Source organism: Emydura macquarii, unplaced genomic scaffold (assembly GCF_026122565.2).
Source record: "Emydura macquarii macquarii isolate MOO-44397 ecotype Brisbane River unplaced genomic scaffold, CSIRO-AGI_Emac_v2 contig_1876, whole genome shotgun sequence".
In the NCBI taxonomy this organism is placed as follows: Eukaryota; Metazoa; Chordata; order Testudines; family Chelidae; genus Emydura; species Emydura macquarii.
The window spans coordinates 10,901,507-10,922,657 of record NW_027132013.1 but is presented as its reverse complement, the minus strand read 5'-3'; the positions used below and the strand labels follow the sequence as shown (position 1 = coordinate 10,922,657).

General features: G+C 42.9%; 1 protein-coding gene across 3 annotated transcripts in view; it reads right to left on the bottom strand.

Moving 5' to 3' along the window:
• TSPAN18 (tetraspanin 18) overlaps positions 1–20,635 on the bottom strand; it is a 171,391-nt gene extending 150,756 nt beyond the window's left edge. The window contains exon 1 of one of the 3 annotated variants that reach the window (XM_067557600.1): positions 20,533–20,635. The gene's annotated coding sequence lies outside the window, so the exon portion shown is untranslated. Of the gene's footprint in view, positions 1–20,175; positions 20,316–20,532 lie in introns of those variants that run through there. The other 2 variants (XM_067557598.1, XM_067557599.1) reach the window with 2 other exon arrangements.
• Positions 20,636–21,151: the final 516 nt, after the last annotated feature.

Sequence of the window (21,151 nt, the reverse complement as noted above, 5' to 3'; positions counted from 1 at the left end):
ACTGAAGTCTTCTGTTCATTCCCAGGACATGTCAAGGGAAGCAGGAATTCAGGCTTCCACCACAGATCGTGCTGTCAATGTGCTCCATGAACTGGAGGGACACACTCCAACTGAGAAGAGAGATTAGCCTGCTTGGTCCATTCAGTCCTTGGTTTCTCCACAGAGGCTGCCAATGAGGGCAGTTAGGGCCAGCTGCAGAGGTGGGTTTGTGTGATACGGACACCTGTCCAACAGTAGGTGGGCTAAGACCCACCAACCTCATTCCAGATTATGCAAGTCACAACACAAAACACGAGAAGGAATTTTTCCATGTATTTTACTGGGGGACGAGATCAATCTTTTAGTTTGCTTCCCTGTCACGTCCCACTAATTCTGAAAAGGTGGAGACCAGCCACCCAACCATAAAGCACCTTGTTCCACTCAAACATGGAGAGGGCAAGAGTGGGTATTCCAAACCCCAATTTCTCAAAGAGGGAGGAGAGAAAGATCGTTCCTCCCTCCCTCCCACCCACCCAAATTGTGCACCGTATCAGGTGCCACAATGTTCATCCAAAGGAGCAATGCAATGGGCTGGACACAGTTTGCAGTTTAGCATATCCTGTAAAAGTAGCATAAGGTATAGGTTCCTTTATCTCCCCTTGTAGGTGCAAATTCATACACATGCACCAGGCTGACAGCTGCAGGATGCATGATCTGTAGTGCCTGACAAATAGCAATGGTGCATGTCAAACATTCCATCCATACAAAAAGAGAGGCTGGGCTTTTCAAATTACCCATGCAATTAAAAACAACAATAATGAAAAAGCCAGCAGCATTCCCGCTCTGCTCTGCACTGAGACACCTCCCAAGGACAGCTCTTAATGAAGCAATCGGAGCAGGTCTATGCTCCATCTCAACACCTGCACTGTTCTCTCCCAGGGACATACTGTGCCAGTCAGCCCATCTATTAAACACGGTTACCAGAGCATGTGTGCACATCTCCAACTGTCTCATCAGCTTGGTAATGATGCCTCCCAGGCCCATTTCAGAGTGCAACTTCAAGATAATATTTCCTCAGAAATGTTTAGATTTTTCCTTTTGTGTTTAATATTTAATCTGCAGAAATCAACTGGTCAGTTAACCACAGAAGTAGGGGGTGTGGTGTCATGTAAACCTCCTAAACTCCTAAACCTTCCTTCCCCATATTCACTCTATAACCTCCTCCTTCCTTACCCTACCCACCCCCATTAACATACATATATATATATATATATATATATATATATATAAACTGCAAGGGTAGATTGCTAGGTAGTTACTGAGGTTCAGGTATCTGAAAGGGAAATGGCATAGCAGTCTAGGATATTGTGGTCAAAACTGTTTGTTGCTTGTCCACGATAGGTTTGGTATTTTTAAACAGATGTGTATAATTTTCAAATCAAATAAGACATAATACATGAAACAAAACACACCCCAAGCTTTTACAAAGCATCTCAGCTGAAGATGTTCCTCCCATGAAATATAAAAATTCCAGAGGGAAATGGTTTCAGTATCTAAATCCATACATTGTTACCATTCTGCAAAGTGCAAGAATCAGAAAGTGTAACCCAATGGAAACTGACAATAAATAAAAGTTAAATTGACCAACCCAGTTTCACTGACACATTAAGTCTATTGGTTCTCCTCCATCTAGACTAATAGTTTTTTTATTGAAAATGTAATTAAATTCAATGATTTGCCCAAGGCCACACAGGAAGTGAGTGTCAACTGTGTGGTTGGATTTCATGAGTTCCTGATTTTCGGTACTGTGCTCAAAGCATCCTGATCTTTAAATCATTTACAGCTTCCACATGACCCAATCCCAGACAAAGCAGAATTATTCCCTAAAGCCTGCTCTTTAGTGTCCTGTCGGCTTCAGTTTTAAAATGTCCCAAATGAAACAGAATCTACTACTTTTTTGGTGGGTGGGGAAGAGGGGGTGAGAAATGAGACAGTAGAAGGGAAGTAACTATTCCTCAATTTTTACAGAATCTCACTGATATTCAGTCTGTTTCTCTTTGCTTGGTTTCTTCCCATTGCTGACTGCTATAATACCTTGTGCTACCTGAAAAAAAAAATCTTTGCTGCATTCCTCCTCCCACCAGTCCCAGGCCTACACCAAAGTGGAATGAACTAGCAGGCCTATTAGCCAGGCATAGAATAGGGAGAACAGTAGCTAGGTAAAACCATGTTGCTGCTCTGAAGTGAGGAGTCAAGAAGGAAGCTGATATAAACCTAACATTTAATGGTAAACTAGCTTTAAAAAAATTTTCTAGTACAAAGTCTATTGAAACCTAAAGGTGAATGACTTAATGGTGAACATAACTCTGTCAGGCTCGGTGATTTTGAATTCACCATTCGATCCCCCCGCGAGGCTGAAATTGCTTGGTGAGGCATGATTAAAGGTATACACAGACAAATCCATTGTTCCAGCATATTTCATGGAGGGTTAATGGAATGACACAATCCCAAGGGTTTACAATCACTCACAGTCTATGCTATTTATATTTCCAAAGTGATCCAAGTATTTAACTGGCTCCAAACCATAATGTTCATGGGACCTCTGAAGGGTTACACAGATGTGTCAATAACACAACCAAAACCCCAAAAGCAACTGTCCAAAAGTTCCCTCCTGGGATGCTAATTGTCTGTATTTTAATTGATGTCCATGTACTGGCATTTACATACATTACAGAGAGGATATGCTGCAGGAAGGTATGTCAGGGAGTGGCACAGTTTCAGCAGACAATTATTCTGTTGCTTGGTTTATCTTCCTGACAGAGATACAGAACAAGAGAGACTTTCACACCTCCAGAACCACTGAGGACCAAACTTGTTTGTGCAGGTTTTATAGATCAAATGGGGCTGCAAATGCTGGTCAGGAAATGACATACTTATGTGTAGCCATTTCAGAAAACGGAGGCTTGGGGATGTGCAGAGGTCTGCTGTATGTTCAATAAACTGAAGTGCCCAGACTCTGCTCTATTTCAAACTGCAGATTATGGTTTAAGACAATGGTGCTCTACCTTATTACACAGGAGGACCACATAAACCTGACCACAATCTTGTGTGGGCCTAACAGATTCTACATATTTTAATAAAATAGAAATCAATACAGGGGACTTTAAATCTTAAGTTCAGCTTGTTTCATATTTAGATAGGTTATTTCTAGGTACAGTATTGTCTGTTTACACATGTGTGTAAACTAACATGATGTTGAAGCAGGCTGTGGACCTTATGAAACCCTCTGGTGGGCTGTGTATGGCCTGTGAGCCGTAGGTTGGGCACCCCTGGTTTAAGAGGGAAGCTCTCCAACACGTACAAGATGCTATTTTGTATTAAAATGTGAATCAACAGTCATCCCATCTAGAGCTGAGCAAAATATGTGCCAAAAACCTCAAACTCTCATAAATGTGTTCAAGGTGTGAAGCATTCATGAACCTTAGCTCCAGCTTGTGTGCTCAGCAGATATGAATTAAGTGGGTAAACCTTGCCCCCTGACATGAGCCAGGGGACAACAGCTAAAGGCATCAAAAATAAGGAGAGAAGATCCTGGAGCAGTGGCTTAGAGGTTTCCATGGAGGTCTAACTTCAAGATCACACCTCCAATCCAACCTTCAGAGAGATTAATCCACTTCCAACCCCTGTGAACCAAGCAGCAGGGCTCAATTCATAAACCCCATTGACAAACAAACCTTGTAGAGTCCACACATTCCTTGTTCTATCAAGAGATCAGGACAGCTCTGTTGTCTAGAAGGTCATGATTATTTCACCTTTAAGCGATACAATTCTCCAAGCTGCTAACTTCAGGCCTGATTCCTCTCTCACTTAAACTGATGTAATCAGGAGTAACTCCACTGAAGTCAAAAGATTTGCACTGGTGCAAAACTGGTGCGAATGGAAAATCTGGGTCAAATGCTATAAACAGTGGTTCCCAACCTTCTCGAGTGTGTGGACCCCTTTTCAACCTCCAAACTTTTTGCGGACCACCGCATGCTACTAATTTTATTTGAAATTGTACATTTCCTTGGTGAGGATGTTATATATTTTTCTTTTCTGCGACCCCCTGTAGCAGCCTCGCGGCCCACCAGGGGTCCACGGACCACAGGTTTGGAACCACTGCTGTAAAACTTACTTTTTGGTAACTCATTGGACTATCTTTGTGCAATTAAACTAAGTTATTCCCTGCCCCCCATACACACCCCTTACAAATATTCCAAATATTGAAAGGGTTAAATGAAAGTCTGCTGGAGGTAAGACATCAGAACCATTAGCATTTTGATAGCTTTCCACAACATGTATAACAAGAAGTCTTTAAAATTCATTGCACTGAAATTAATCCTTCAAGTACAGCATTTCCTCCTCAGCTTGAGGCAACCACCATGTTTTCTGCTCTTTAATACCTTGATAAAAGGCTCCAAGGAACTGCCAGGCTGGAAGGCTTAAGTTTGCAAGAGGAAAAACAGAGTACCATAGTTCCAGAGATGCATGGCACCTCCTGTCAGAAAGAACATGTACAGCAGCTTGGGTTTAATTAACAAACAGCTATAGGGAGATCTGATTAAACTCATGTGGTTCTTCTCATACACCACGAAGCCCTCAATGATTCTGGCATCCGTGCACCACTGCTCAAACTGCACACTCCCAGGAGCTGATCTGCAGAGGTGCTGAGCACCTAGCTCCCACTGACTTCAGAGGAAGTTGTGAGAGCTCAGCACTTCTGCAGCTCAATCCCTTCAGGCCTGATTCTGAATCACAGGGAATTGTGGCTGCTCTGCACCTCACATGATCAAAGCCTTAACTTTTAAAATATTTTTTAAGAGCTTCAGTTCCTGTGGTATATTGGCATTAGCAACCCAGCAACCCCTACTGTGGTGATGGGCATGTTAAAACTGCCTATATAATAAACCATCATGCAACCTTACAGCAACACACCAGCAGCCACCACAAGCAACCATCTATGATAGCATTACTGAGGGGGGAAACATGAGTTTAGGAAGGGTTACATCTGCTGTGCAGCTTTGGTTAGGATTCTATCCATGCAGTGGTCATGGTTGAATTTTCCGAGAGCCATGCACCATTAAGTCTAGGGCATTCCCAGTTTGTTAGCGAATACACTGTACAATTTTTCATCTGAAAGGATGGTACAGCTTAAAAACCGCACTGAGGTCAATGGGACTTCTGCTCTCATGAGGATGGGAAGAGGACTGCAGGATTTGGCTTTCTATGTGGCTAAAAGGTCAGAACCATCTCTGGAAGCAGAATTTGTTCCAATTACTGTTAAAAAAAATAAGGAGGGATGGTTTAGTATTTCAGGTGCTAGTGTGGGATTTGGAAGACCCAGACTGAATTTCCTGCCAGACGCTTCCTATCTGACCACAGGCAGTCACCCTCTGTACCTTAGTTTCCTAACTGTAAAATAGGGGTGGAGCAGGTTGTGAAAATAAATTTACTGAAAAGTGTAAAGCACTCAGATACTATGGTAATGGGGCCCATATAAGTACCTAAGATATAAATACAATTATTCAGAACCTAAAGCTATGCTGCTCTTTTGAATGTGAAACCAGACATTAACAAGTTCTACTCTCAGAAAGAGTACCATGTGGGAAGGGCTTCAAAACGCAGGTTACTGGATGTAGTTGCCAAGAGATTTTCTCCCTTTCTGGTCAAGTTTCATCAGTGATAAAATCAATAAGTAGAAAGATCAGTCTGCTACAAAACACGGGAAAGCTGGACTGATATAAACTAAGGTGCGAATTTAAACCAGTATAGTTATATCAATATAACTCCCTGGGTGAACAGTCTTATTTCAGAATTAGAGTGCCTATTTTTACAGTGCATCTTTTGATGCTTTGGAAGGGGGTTAAGCTAAATCAAAAAAGCCACTCATTCTGAAATAAGAGCACTCACATGGGGAATTACTGCAGTATAACTACAGCATTTAACTAGCTCATTAAAACTGATAAAACTTTCCTATGTAGACAAGCCCCAAGAGCCTGTTCATATCCAGAAGAGTTTATAATCTCAATAGACAAGAAAGGGTGTGAGAAAGAAGCATCATCCCTATTTTACAGCTGAGGAACTGAGGCAGAGTGACTAAGGGTCAGATTTTCAAAGTTATTTAGGCACCTAAAAGATGCAAATAGATGTATAAATCCCCGAGAAAATCCAATCCTAAAGTGACTTGCCTAAGGTCACATAGAATGTCTGTGGCAGAGCCAGGAATAGAATCCAGGGCCAAGACTTTCAAAAGTAATTAGTGATTTTGGGCGCTCAACCTGGCTGTGGTCACTAGCTTTTACACAGGGCATTGAGCACAGGCTCAAACTAGTCTCATCTTTAGCAAATCCAAACTCGCCTTGTCTCACCAGTTTGGATTCCTGAATAAGTGACCATCTGAGCCGATGTCACACAGTAAAACAGGGACTACAACACAACATCAAGGTGCTATGTCTGACACGTATGGACTCCAAACAACAGGTTTGGTTTCATAGGCTAGAACATGGCGACTTCAGATCTCTGCCCAATCTGTGCACACTGCACCATTTTATTATCTACCAGTCAATCACTGATTTACCTCCAGGAATTTATACATAGTAACATGTTGCTAATAAATTGAATCCCTTTTAGAATCCATTTAGACCTATTGGAAGGGGCCGAAAATTACTGTATCATCAGTTTATATTGGCTGTATGTGTTTCACCTCTTCCTTACTAAGCAATACAGAGTCTAGACAGACTCTAGTTTTACTACAAGTCAGAATTCCCTACAGTAAAAAGAAAAAAGACCCAGAGACAGTGAAATAAATGAAAGCACCAGAGAAACAGCACAGTCATCCATAAAATCAGGAGTGACCAAGCTTTGTCCGCCTCAGGAAACTTGGCAGAAGCTGGAGGGCTAAACCTCACTGCTGTAAAATGGAGCAGATTGAAGCTATCCTTTTAATGAATAAGGAGGCATGGCATCCAGAAGCAGGTCAAGTGTGCAGTGGTCCACTTGGATCAGAGTACCACTGTTACATGCTGAGAGACCTGAAGGCTTCAGTTTTGTGTTAAACAGGAGCATGCCTGCAGGCCAGATAGAAGGACTTCATGGGAGGCAGTTTTGCCCTGCTCAGATTCCTCTTTGGCCACTTCTGCTGAATCTCTTGAGACTCATGAGATTCTACAAGAAACTCCTCACTAGTGCAGATCAGACTGGCAGCAACTCTGAAAATGACTCTGTCACTTATTAATTAGGGAAATCAGCATGGCCTGTGTTCTAGGAGTTATCTGTAGAAGCCCCACAGACTTATTACTGCTGCATATCCACATTCCAGTTTGATGTATAATTAATGCAGAGTTTCTCTGCAAACAAAAGTGAATCCAAAACACCCAATTTTCCAGAAATATTTTCCTCACTAGACACAATGTCCTCACATCCCTTCCCTCACCCTGAAAAAAGATTACAAACCTTTATTAATGAATGTATTTAAAAATACATAACAGCAACCAGGGTGAGTGCACAGAATATGACCCAAAATGGATACAGCAGGGGTGGGAAAGATGGAAAAAATGACCTACGGCCAAACTCTACTCTCTATCACACTGGTGTAATCCGGAGTCATCCCATAGAAAGTAATTTCTCCATTTCTCCAGGAGTGCTCTTGTTGCAAGTACATCCCAAAGAAAAACAGATTTCCCTATTCAAAAGGCCCATGGTTTTCCCACATATGGATCTTAGCTTCAAAGCCCTGACTAAAAAATGATAGTTTCTCCTGTACTAGTTTCCTATTCTGTATGCGGGAGAGGGCTGGACAGATAGTCATAAGAGCTCTCCATACAGAGATGGCATGTTCTAGGGGACCGAAAGTGCACAGGAGTATCAGGAACCATGATAGTCACTTTCTGGATGGCCTTAGGCAAATCTCTAGACCACTCTGCCTTCATTTCTCTATCTTTAAAATGGGGGTAATACTTACACTTTCACCATTACGAGTTAGTGCAGAGTGGAATCTTGAGATAACAGAGAAACTCTTGGGTCTGAGATTTCACAGTGCAGAAACTGATAGTAAACATTGCCCTTTTCATGGCAACCACTCTGCCCACCTTGCTCGGTGCTGTGAGGATTATATTATTAATGTCCACAACACACCGAATATCTGGAAAAGTCATTTATTGCTACAATGGCTTACATTTCACTTCTTTCTTGAAACCCTCTGTTCCTTATTGCTTTTCCACTGTTGGCTATTATCACTAGCACCCTCCCATCTCCTTTCCCCTAAGATCCTACCAGGGTTTTGTAGGGATGCCATAGTATCTCTCTGCATACAAAGGGTATCCATAGGCTTAGTTTACAGGTTTTTCTGGGACATTCAGATTTTTTAACTTGGCCTGAATCTCCAGCATGTCCAGAAGTTGCTCGACTATATTACATACTTTACTACACACCATATACATTTCTGGCTGGAAGGACAAAGGGAAGGAAAGAGACAGGCTCAGAATCCTCCCCTCCCTTGCCACAGAACGACAAAAAAACTTTCCAAAACAGGTCTGAAGAGACCATTGTGGATGCACTTGTCTACTTAGAAACAGGGATGGTCTTTTATCTAAACTCAGTTACATTGCAACAGCCTGGAATATTTTGTCTTTAAAAGGAGTGTTCTGTTTTAGCCCTTGCAATGTGCAGTTTAAAACCAAACAGGCGTGTTTTGTTCATCCTCCCAAAAAAGGCAGAGTGGAATTTTGATACAATCACAGCTCAAGCATGTGCCTAGTGCATATGATTCAGATGCACATGTACTGCAAGGGAACAGCTGAAAGATTTCAGCTGCGGCCAGCCAAGGAATCTGGTGGAAGAACTCAGGAGATCAGGATTTGGGTGGCTGACTTGTCCCAAAATCTCCAGGTCAAGAAGTTCCTCAAAACTGGGGTGTAGGGCAGAAAACTAAGCCCTTCGGGGTAAATGTGAGCCTAGCCTTACTCGATACCTCCAGTGGCTTCTTTCTCCTGAGGGAGCCAATGTATAGCAGGGCCTTTGAGGACAGGAAGTGGGGACAACACTTCTCTCCTTTCCTCAAAAAAAAAAAAAAAAAAAAAAAAAAAAAGTGGGAGGGAAGAGTGGGGGGTAGGACTAATTGCTCAAACTCTGCTTTACCCTACCCCTTTGTCCCAATGCACTGGGGGTCACACCAGATTAAGAGAATTTTATGCATTCCAAGAAGCTCACCTCCTGCTATAAGCATTATTTTGCAGACCCTGCCCAACATCAATGGCCCAGGCACATCCAGCGGTATTTTCCTTGACTACTAAAGTTCCTTTTCTAACAACAGTCCTAGAAGAGAGTGGGGAGTTGAGAAGCCTTTTCATCCTTCAGCTACCAATCTCCCACATGCACCATCCTGACTCTCGCAAAAAAAAACACCGTAATTGCTTTAGACACAGTCATTCTCCTCCATGCAGTATCTAGCACTTAGCTCAGAGAGGTGTGCTCCCACAAAAATGCCTCCTCCCTCCACCTTGCAATAAACACAGAATCCAGTGGTGTCAAAAATCTAGAGCTAGAGAGGAAAGATCAGGCCTGCCTGGGAGGAAACCCCAAATAGTTACTAGCATGGCTTGTTCTGATGGCTTGTCTCTGAGACCCTGAAAGCAACACACCCATCAGAATTTCTGTTTAGGCACCACCCAGCTCCTCTGGACAAGTGCTAGCTGACACCATGTAGAACAAACCTCTTTGGCTTCCTAAAGTTTGCCCAAATACCTCATATCCTGCACTGGGCTGTCTGCTTATTTCTCCTCAGCCAGAAGTTTAAATTATTAAATAGATGAGAGGAGGGGAATGAAGGGTGGGGGGGAGTGGAGAAAACACACACACACACACTTCATTCCTGTTTACTTTACTCCCACCCCACCCCATGCGATTTCTAAGGCAGTCCAAGAGTGGGGGGAAGTTAGCTTTGGAGCCTGGCCCATCCATTATGTGGATGATAGTATTTATTCAACTGGGAGTGAACAGTGGCTTACCCTTCCATTCCACTTAAAGAACTAAACAGTGTAACTCTCTGCAGGGGGAATTAAAAAAGAACACAGGGGAATGTCACAGAAGGATCTCAAATGAGCAATCCATCATCTTGATTTGAGATGCTTTCTTCTCACAAGCAGGCTCAAAGCGTCACTAAAAATGTAGTCTTTTTTAAAAGTATTATATTTCCTAAGAAGAAATTTTCTTCTTTCATAAAAGTATCTAACACATGACACAGGATTATCATAAAAGGGTCGCTGACACCTTATGGAAAACTGTTTGAAAAGTACTATTCAGATGAACAGTTCTGCTCCCAGATCATATTTTCTACTCCTTGTTCTTTATTGCAAGGGAATGTCTGAATGGAAAGCAGCATCTTTCGAGGTCTGTCTGCTCCAGAGGCTGCTTCCCCACATGAAGCTATAATCCTCTATGTCACATTCCCTTCCATTGCTATGGAAGTTATTACGGTGTCACAATCAGAGGATTATAATAACTTTTAATAGAGGATAAGCAGCAGGACCAGGTGAGTTTAAGCAGCAAAAAGTCTACTGGTTCAAAGAACCCTATTATTAATATTTATTACTTTTTAAGTGCTCAGATTGTACTGTATAAAGCACAACGAATGACAAGGTGCTGGGACCCAGGGAGCTGAGAGATTAAATAGAACATAAAAGACAATGGGACACCCTAAGAAAAATCTTATCACTTTGGGGGCGGGAGGGGAAGGTGCAGACAGCTTGCACAAAGCTCCAAGCAGATCCATTTAGGCCCTATGCTAAGAGTTGAAATGGAGCATAAGATCACACGGAGAATAGTGGGGTGAGTTTCCCCATACTGTGTTTCTGTAGACCGCAAGGGCTCCCTCCCAATCAGCTCAGCTTTGCCTTTTCCTGCTGTGAAGTCACAAGCCCATGGTTTATGACATCATAGCCTTCTGCACTTGCAAACAGACCATGGCACTTTTCATCATCAAGCCACTTTACAGAGAAGAACTAACTAGAATTCTCCCAGCAGCCCTAAGACTGGGATACTATGCTCATTTTTACAGCTGGAGAAACAGATGCACAGAGATGTGATGTGACTTGTTCACGGCCCCGGGGGAATTCTGCATCAGACCTAGGATTTGAATTTAGGTGCCCCTGGTTCCCCATCCAGAGCCCAGAACATGTTTCCCATTGCATGCTGAGAGTGCTAATCAGTGCTGAGAAAGGACTGGACTTTCAACCCCATTAGTCTGCGCTACCCATGGGCACAGCTACACTTTGTTGCCACTCTTGATCGGTGTTACATCATGGGGATCCGTGAACAATCCAAGATGCATAGGGAAGGAGTAAAGCTTGAAAACATTAACAGCAAATTTTCAAAAAATTGGAGGTTTTTAAAAAAACTAAGTTCTGATTTTTCCTATCCAACTCTCCCTGCTACAATCACAACATAGCCAAAGCAGAAAACTTACAGAATGTGAAGTACTAAAGCTTCTGCTCCTTTCTGTGCTGTTAGAAAACTCTTAATCCTGCCATACTCCAGAAAACCCTATTACTCCTTAATCTCTCCAGACTGTCACCCGTGACTGAAACGTCCTTTCACACACTTAAAAACACAAAGATTCTTCTTTAATTGGCCAGGCACCACTGTGCATTTACGTGCGTATCAGTCTTGAAATCTTTTTCTCAGGACTGTGTGTCCAGGGTGACATATTATAGAAAGGTGTTAAATTATCAAAAGCTCAAGGAGCTGGAACAAGATCCCATTCAATGAGCTATACCAGTGCCTGCGAAAACCATCATCAAATTCTGCGCATCCACAGCACAAGTGTGAGGAAGTGTTTTAGCTTCAGATTTTATTTTTATCTTCTATTAAACAGTAATTCAGATAAAACAGGGCCTTTCCAGAGGTGCTGTCTAGGCCCCCACACCTATTCCCATAGGATCTGAAGTTTCATGAGGTTCTGAGAGCCCTCTATTCCCACCTAACTCATCAGGAATTACTCAGGCACACTGCACCGAGCAGGATCAGGTCCTGAGATTCAACACCCAGATTTGTTCTGTAAATTGTTCCCAAGCCTTCTCTCTCAACTATCCTTCAGCACAGACTCAAATTCATCTCACTCCCTACTGGAACCTCACCATTCACTACCATAAAATACTGAAACCAGAAAATGATCAGTTTTCAAATGAGGATTATGGACAAAATGCCGACATGGTTTGAGAGTGACCCTGATGCCATTTCACAAATCCACTGCACAGCTTTCACAGTGCCATCTCTCTGATAGGGCCCAAGTTTTCAAAAGTAAGTACTGATTTTTAGGGTGCCCAACCCAAGATATCTTGGCTCTGATTTTCAGAGGTGAGGTACCCCTGCAGCTCCCACTGACTTCAATGGGATATGTGGCTGCTCAGCATTTCTCAAAATCAGACCACAAATGGGTTGAGAGCTAAAAGTAGATCTGGCACTCTTTGTCCGCAAGAGAGAGAAGCAAAGGGAGAAGCAAAAAAATCCCATGTTTTTTGCCCACACCACGTACATTACAGTTTGAAACATGGATGCTCTGTGAGCATCACGTTTCAATAACAGGCACGCTGCCATTCTCTTCGTTTAGTATGTTTTCTTTAAGAAATGCCAGGCACCATCATTTAGTACAATCCCTAACTATCACTTTAAAATTCCTTCTGCATTTAACTGTCATACACTGAGCTTTTCACAGAAAGTAAATATAGTAACTGTTTCCATAATAACTAAAAAAAGACCAACAGATGTATCAGGGCCATAAAAATGTATGTCTAGCAACATGACCAAAATCACCCTTCTTAAGAACTTGGCATCATGCCACTTAAAAGCTGCTAGGTCTACAGTTTACATATAGTTTAGTGGAAAGTAAAAGTGCTGCAGAAATGTCAGTGCTCCAGTTTATACAGCTCTGTATTGTGCCAGAGGGACTGGGCAACAGGATTTCTGGAATCCACGCCAGACTATGCCACTGAATCACAGTAAGCAAGTCATCTCACGTCTCTGTGCCTCAGCTTATCCATCTTTAAAAGACTATAAAAAGGCTATGTGGCAGGAACATTGTGAGGCTTATTTAAAGCCGGGTATGAGCCTTAAGTGAAAAAAAAGTTTTACAGTATAAGTGTAATTTCTGCCAAAATAGACCGTTTTCTACATTAAAGGGCCTGATCCAGCTCCTACTGAAATCAACAGACAGTCATAAAGAGTTGGACTTGACACTAAAGTCATGGAAGGTGGAGGAATAAGAAGAAATTAATAATGAATTATTAGCATTTATTTGTGTTACAGAGGTGCCTGATGACAGAGAACAGAATTCAGAACAGAGACCCATTGTGCTAGGTGCTGTACACACACATAGTGGAGACAGCCCCTGTTCTAAACAGTTTGTACTTTAAAATAGACAAGACAGACAAAAGGCGGAGAGGGAAACAAAAGCAGAGAGATGAAGTGATTTGCCCAAAATCATGCAGGAGATCAGTGTCAGAGCCAGCAAAATAATCTAGATTCTGAGTCCCAATTCAGTGTTTTATCCACTGAATTATGCTGCCTCAAAAATACTAAAATAAGCGAATACTACTTAGTACATTGATAACAACATTCACTTTCCAAACACTGTACATGTCACTTACGGTCATGTTTCACTGAGAGGATATATCTCTCTCAACATTTACTAAACAGCAGCTAGGTTGAGGAACTTGTATAATCAATAAATTGAAATGTATGTATTTATTATCAGGTTGCTGGTAACTCCCACATTAGAGCATGTGAAATAATAATAAATAGCAAATAAAGGAATTTCACCTGTTTCTGGAGCAGCTGATAGCTAACAAGGACCGGCAAGAGTCCATGCAGTGACCTACTTGTTCTAGTCCCTCTGAAGAAGTTTCTCAAGCAGAATTGAGGGAATCTCTGTGCAAAACTCCTTTCACCTCCCTGCTTACATCTCATGCTAAAACTCTATATTACTATGCCATTTAAGGATCCAGTTCAATAATCACTGATGTCAGTGGCAAAATTCTCATTGACTTCACCTTAAGAACACTTTCATTGCCCTGTCATTATCATTGTAACTGAACCTAATTTGGCAGTCCTTCTACATATATTATAGGGGTGTCTCCTTCAAAGCCTGAACCACAAGGTCCTCTCCCACACACACTTTAAATGAAGCATCCTAACAGTGTCCTTAGGTTACCTCACGCCTCCAGCTTTGAGGAGGAAGAGTGTGAGACAGCACCATACGGTGTGCTTGCAGCACCCAATTGCCTGAAAAAGCACCATACTTCTTTAAACTCTGCACAAGGAATATTGTTAGTTTCAAAGATATCCATAGTGAGTCAGCAAGTGGCAAGGAAGCAACAGTGAATCCCCCCTTTAAAATCAGAGATTTTTTAGCTGTATCCACTAGAACATACTTTTTTGTATAGGACTCATCTATGCAAAAATGTTATACACTTTTCTCTAAATTGGTTTAGAAATGATTTAGTTTAATCAGTGCAACTTCCTTGTATGGATGCTTCTTTCAGTTTAAGAGCATCCTATGCTAATGTAAACATGTCAGCTCCTTAAAAACTTAGTAATATACGTGCAAAAAGGAACAGCCACTACAGTGCGGTGGTTGGAGGAATCAGATACTGCAAGGCACTAAGGGCTCAACACTTCAGAGCACTAAGCACTCTGGGTCTCAACAAGAGTTCAGATCACTCAACATTTTGCACGTGGTGCTCAGGACCTCAAAAACTAAGTGAGAACAAAGAAGAAACCAGAGAGGATGTTTTGCAGGTTTGTGATGTGACTGGAATGCCGAGCTCTGCAACCAGTAAAAAAGAAAGCTGAATACTTTTGTTTCTCTGCAGTAATCTTGGTTACAAACAGGATGGAATTGACCATGGGAAAGCAAAGAGCTGGACATCAAGAAATTTTCCTAACACTGAGGTCAATTTGATGATAGAAAAGAAGTGGAGTCATTCAGACAAGACAACACTTGGGGGAGTTTGGTAGGGAACAAACCTGGTTGAAGAGAATGAGATAAACTGGATATTCTACCATGTCTCTTTCATCTGTACATTTGCTATTTAGATCAAAGAAAAAAATCAGGGAGTAATTTTTAGGAAACAGACATTAAGGTTGTCATAAAATTAGGTGTCCAAATGCAGAAACAATTAGTACAAATGTGGATCCAAAGCATGTAACTGTGCATGCAGATAGCTAACTTGACACACTCATGGGTGCAAATATTCAATCTGACTCAGTCATGCTGTGAGTGCAAGGCAGTGATGTAATCTGCACACCCAGTTTCTTGTGTTTAGTGGTTGTGTTGTTTTGTTTTTTTTTTTTAAATCCACAGTCCCTAAAATGAAAAGCTCAGCTTCCCCAGTGGTTTTCTGGCCTGAATTCCTACACTTGTGATGTGTGTGTCTCAGGTCATCGTCCTATGAAGTGCCCCCATTTGCACAACATCTAGGACAATGTCAAAAGACAGGAGTCTGGAAGCTTTATGAAACATTCTCCCTGCCTCTCTTCCCCATGCTTAGTACAAATTAACTTTTACTAATAAATTGACCTTTATTTCAGACATTTCTTCTCAAGCTGAAACCACATCTGAATGCCCTACTTATAGTTCCAGAGGGGTAGCCGTGTTAGTCTATATACAGTAAAAACAGCAAGAGTCCTGTAGCACCTTAAAGACTAACCAATTTCTGCAGGCATAAGCTGGTGCTACAGGACTCTCGCTATTTTTCCTATTTATAGTGGACAAGCAGAGAGAGAGAGAAACCCATGCGAGAACAAGGGGATATTATTTGTCTGGAGAAATCACTAAGAATTGAGAGGTTAACTTTCAGATGTCTTATGGGGGTCCCCCAAATTAAGAGCTTCATTAGGAACCTTCCAGGATTAGCATAGAGTGCAGTCACTCGTCCTTAATATGGAGGTGCAACCTGTGTCTACAGGTCCAAGTGGATTTTAGGCTTGTATGCTCTTCGGAGCAGGCTATGAGCTATATGCAAGGTGTGGGTAACTGCACTGCATCACAGAACTTCATGGGAAATACTTGGGCCCACCCTACCTTCCACCCATCCATGTATTTAAGTCTCTCATCTCTGTAGTATCTGAACACACTGTTTCAAGCCTTCCCTGAGATAAGAGTTGTAGCCCTATATCTATAGTAGCTGATGATCACAAAGCAGTTGTGTCTGTTTTCCTACAGCAGGTTGAGAAAAGACAGGACTAGAGATAATTAAATAAAACAGAGGAACCAGATTATTTATTTTGAAGTAAAATGTGTCTTCTAGGAAGAAAGTCCTTTATTTGGGCAAATCTGTAAACTGTTTATCAGCTTAAACTCATTATCTGCCCATATGGTCTTAGCACTGTGGTTTTAAAAAAATTGTCATGCACTAACTGATGAAATGTCATCTGCTAGTATTTTTTTTCAATGACATCAAATTAGGAGCCTAGCCACAAGTGAAGGGCTACCATAAGGAAAGTCATAATATTTTAATTATGGAAGGATCCTACATAAGGCAGTGAGGAGAGAGGGGAAAAGGTGAAAGGAAAGCAAATTCATTCACAAAAACAGAAAGTCATTTAACTCACTTTTCCATCTCTACTTTTTTTTTTTTTTTTTTTTGGGGTGGGGGGCCAGAGACTTCAAACTGTGTAAGAGAAGGCAAGGCTACAGATAATAAAATAACATCTAAGTATGGCATGTCTCTGCTTCAAATGCCTGTAGTACTCTACTTCAGATATATTAACATAAAAGGGTGCTAAGGATGAAAAATACTAACTCTGACAGCTTTAAGGACCCTGGTAGCTTGTTCAACCATAGCTCTGATAGAAATCCAAGACGCCAGCCCGTTCTGATGCTGGAAGTGCAGCAAGTTGGCAAGCCTGAATGATGGAACTAGGTTACAGAAATACAAAATCAGCCACCATCATCTGTTAACAGGGACTAACTCCATGAAATAAGGCAATTTTAAACCCTTCTCACTCCTCTATTGACATGCTGTAGTTGAACGTAAGCTAAAGTTATTGATTCTTCACAGTCACTATTAAGCTGGACCAAAGGTCCAACACAGGACATTAAACCTAACTATCTGAACTGTCAACTTGGCTACTCCAAAGAGAGAAATAAATTGAAGACACAGTAACAGATGTTGCTCTTGTTTTATGAACTGCAGTGTTATTCTTGATTACAAATACTGTTTCTGCTCTTAAAAAACAACCTAAAATGGTGCATGTATGAATTTGAATCAAATACCACACACACACACACACACCTTGGCAATGGAATTAAGGATAGCTCAGCGTTTTCATAAGCAAACAATGATTCCTGTTTCCCTTTTCCCCAGCTCCACCCCAAAAAGGATAATACAATTCAACTAGCCAAAAATGAGATCATCCAGAGATAGAGTCATCAGATGCTTTCAGCACAGAAAAGAAATGCAAACTCTCAGATCCTACTTCTTCCTGAAAAACAAAATGAACCCTCTCAACTCCCACTTTGGGAAATTAAGTTGCAGTGGACCTGTTTGAGGTTTTTGCAGAGGAGAAGGGTTTGTGATCTTCTCGTGACATTTTATCTTTGCAAATTATAGACAATAAAGGGCTTTTCTGTAAATCACAAAGGAAAAACTGGACTCAATGTCATCTGAAACTATTCTATCCCAGTATAATTTCATCGCTTGCCTGCAAGTACCTGCTATGCAAACTGAGACGCCCAATTCAAATAAACCATTAAAAGCCCAGTGTTGCTCCCATTGACTGCTACAGGAGCATGAATGGGCCTCAAATGCATATTTTGTTTGAATCTCCACTTTCAGGGGTTATTTTTCCTTGGTAATTGACAATAGTGGCTAACTCAATAACATGTCCATATTCTTGCTGCCAGATGATTCACAAGCGAGGCTCCCCTTTGCAAAAAATGTGAGAAGATCAACAGACATTATAACTGGACTTTGCTGGCAGTCTGGAATTTCTTGGAGAAGTTAAAAAAACAAAACAAAAAACCTTCCTTTCCTTTTCCCACCCTCTTCATGTCTATTAAAAGTAAAAAGAACTAATTTTATGGCCATTGTGTTCTACAGTATTCCAGTGGCATCCAACAAAAATAGTACATTGGCAGCAATAAATACAGAAACATTAACTGCCTTCAAGGGACCGGCATACGTTTAAATAATTTTATCAACTATGCAAAAGTACTCCAGAGAAAGTGGAGGAGAAAGAAGCAGCTCTGAACCTAATATATGTTTTAATATAAAGAATAAGTAAAATATCTACTTGTTCTAATGCTAGATTTTTTTTCTCTCATTAATTTGTATATTTTTAGTGCAAAGAAAGAAAACAAACTTTGTTTTCTTATGAAAATGTTTAATGACCCCTTAACCAGGAAGAAAAAAACTGTAAAATACATTGGGCCACATTCTGTTACACTGATATAAAGCTATAGTAATTCCACTCACTTCTGTGAATTTACCCTGGATTTATATTGGTGAAACTGAGCTCAGAATCTGGCATTAACTAGCACTCAGAATTATCTAGCAAGCCACTTGTCATTCTACCATATACTTCAGTTGACCCTCTGATGCCCACTGGCTATTACATGAAATATGTTGCTAAATAGTCTATTAATAATACCTGTTTGAATGTTCTGTTATGCTATAAATATATGCAACATACAGTCACATTTCACTAATGGCTGGGAAAAGGCTGCAAGGGACTAATTGATATTAATTACCAAGCAAGCAACATTTAAAAAGCAAGGATGATGCATCACAAAATGTCAGCTCATTTATTGTGGCAGTTGGAGTTAACTTTTTTGGTGACAAAACTTCATATTATGATAGCAAATATCCTGCTGTGCATTTTATAAAAATGACATTTTAGTAATGTCAGACCTCACTAAAAGCATTGGTTCTTTTGTGAAAAGTGGGGAAAGACTCTTGGGCTGCCTTTAAACTATGGTTTGAGAATTAGCAAAACTTGAATTAAACGGTTCCTTCTGTACTGGATTGGAGTCAGAAATCTGGGCACTTGGATCATCAGAAACGTCAGGTGTTAGCAAGACCAGAAACGGATGCTTTAAGTGAGAGAACGTTCCAATCTCCTCCTAACTCTTGAGAGAAACAAACAGGTTCAGCAATTGCTGGGAGGTAACAGGATTCACGAAGCAAAGGCTCAGGCAGAGAGAGCTGTTAAAGGTAGCAACCCATCATACCGAGCGTGAAGAAAAGACAACAGGGCCAAATTCAGTGCAGTTCCAACCGGCATGAATGTGGCCCAGCCTGTCTTGGTATACAAGAGTTCTCCCACCCCCTGGGAACCTGAGCTTGGAAAGATGTGTTACCACCACCTTTCTGTTATGACTGTCAGCCATGGGAAGGAAACAGATGGGCAACTGCAAGGGAGGCACCGCTGGCACTTAGAAAACTTCCAAGCCCCTACAGCCCAGTATCCAACACGGGCGCCTCTTCCCTCCCCTCTGCCGGGGCAAAGGGGGCGATGAGCCGCAGGAACAGCCCTTCCCCGTCTGGCGGAAAGGAGCCAGCACGCCTTTCCCGGTTCCTCTCACCCATCCCAAGCTGCAGCCGCCCGAGTGACCCGGGGGCAATCTCCTGCCCAGATCGGCTTGGATTTGGTCCCTTATCCCCAGGCAAAAAAGAGGGCTGGGCGCGGTGAGGTACAAAGGAAACACTGGAAAGCGTCCGGGACAGCGGCATCCCTGGGACTGGGGAGACAGCAGCACGGGGGGGGGAGGGGGATTTAATGGAGCAGCACGGCGGGAGGGGAAGGAGGACGAACTGAATGAAAAAGGACCTCAGCAAGGGACCAAGAGCAGTCCAGTGGGGAGCAGCAGCCCGGGTGTCTGCTGACTGGGACAGGACACCGGGAACGGTGGGAGTAGACGGGCAGACGGGGCGGGGTGGGGGAGGGAAGCAGTGCCCCATGGGGGGGGAGGGTGACTAGGGTAGGACGGGAGGGGGGTGACTGGGGCAGGACGTGGGGGGGACAGCGCTCCGGGGGAGGGGGTGACTGGGGCAGGACGGGGGGGGCAGCGCTCCGCGGGAGGGGGTGACTGGGGCAGGACCGGGGGTCCACACCCGGGGACGGGGCGGGGGCGGGTGCAGGGCGAGCCGGGGAAGCCCTTACCGTCCGGCAGCCGGGCCAACTTTCCGAGGAGCCGCAGGCGGCGGCGGCGGCCGCCGGCTCACAAGTTGCAGCTGGGGCTCTCGGGAGCCGCTAAGCTCCGGCCGCCGGGGCTGCTGCAGGAAGCGCCTGTGAGCTCCGGTCAGTTGAGCCGCTCGGCTCTGACTCGCTGTGCGGATCCCGGATCCGGTGCCCAGCAGCCGGGGAGAGCTGGAGTAGCCAGCTGCAGCCAGCTCCACCTCCCCGCCAATGCCCCCTCCCCTCCCGCTTCCCTTCCCTGCGCTCTTTCTTCTTCCCTTCATCGCATTGTTCCCTAAGCCCTGCACAGTGCAGACACGTCCTGCTTCCCCCACATCTCACCTTCTCCTTCGAGTCGTTTAGTCCTTCACTTTCCGCCTCGGTGGTTCTCCTCCCGCCGCGGCAAACCAGTTGCTTGCTTCCCCCCGATGACCTAAGTTTCTTTTCTTCTCCGTTCTCAAGTTTTTCTCCCCCACACCTGCCTCTCCCAGAAAACTTTGTCGATTCCCCCCAACCGTCTGCAGGGTCCCACCCTCCCGGTAAATGAAGGGAGGACCCAGGCTACGGCTCCCGCCACCCCCCGCAATTCCAACAGGAAAAATGAAGTGGTGAACAAATATTGGGACGGGGCACCAGGGTCATCCAAAGGGCTTTACTGAAGCCACAGTCTCCTTTCTTTGTAACACACACCTTTGGCCTATGAAGAACTGCCACAAAGGTGGGAGGAGAAAATGTAGTAGGCTAAATTCATCCCTGATGTAACTGCTGCCCCTGAAATCAGTTCAGTTACACCAGGGATGAAAGAAACTCACTGTTGCTAGAACCCAGTGCTAATTGTGCATATATTAGCACTCTGCTGATAGGTATTTGTAGCATTATGTTTCCCACTGGGTCCATAAAATCCTGTGTTACATCATAAAGCAACATGGCATGTGGCTTGGGAGCCAAAACCAAAGGTAAG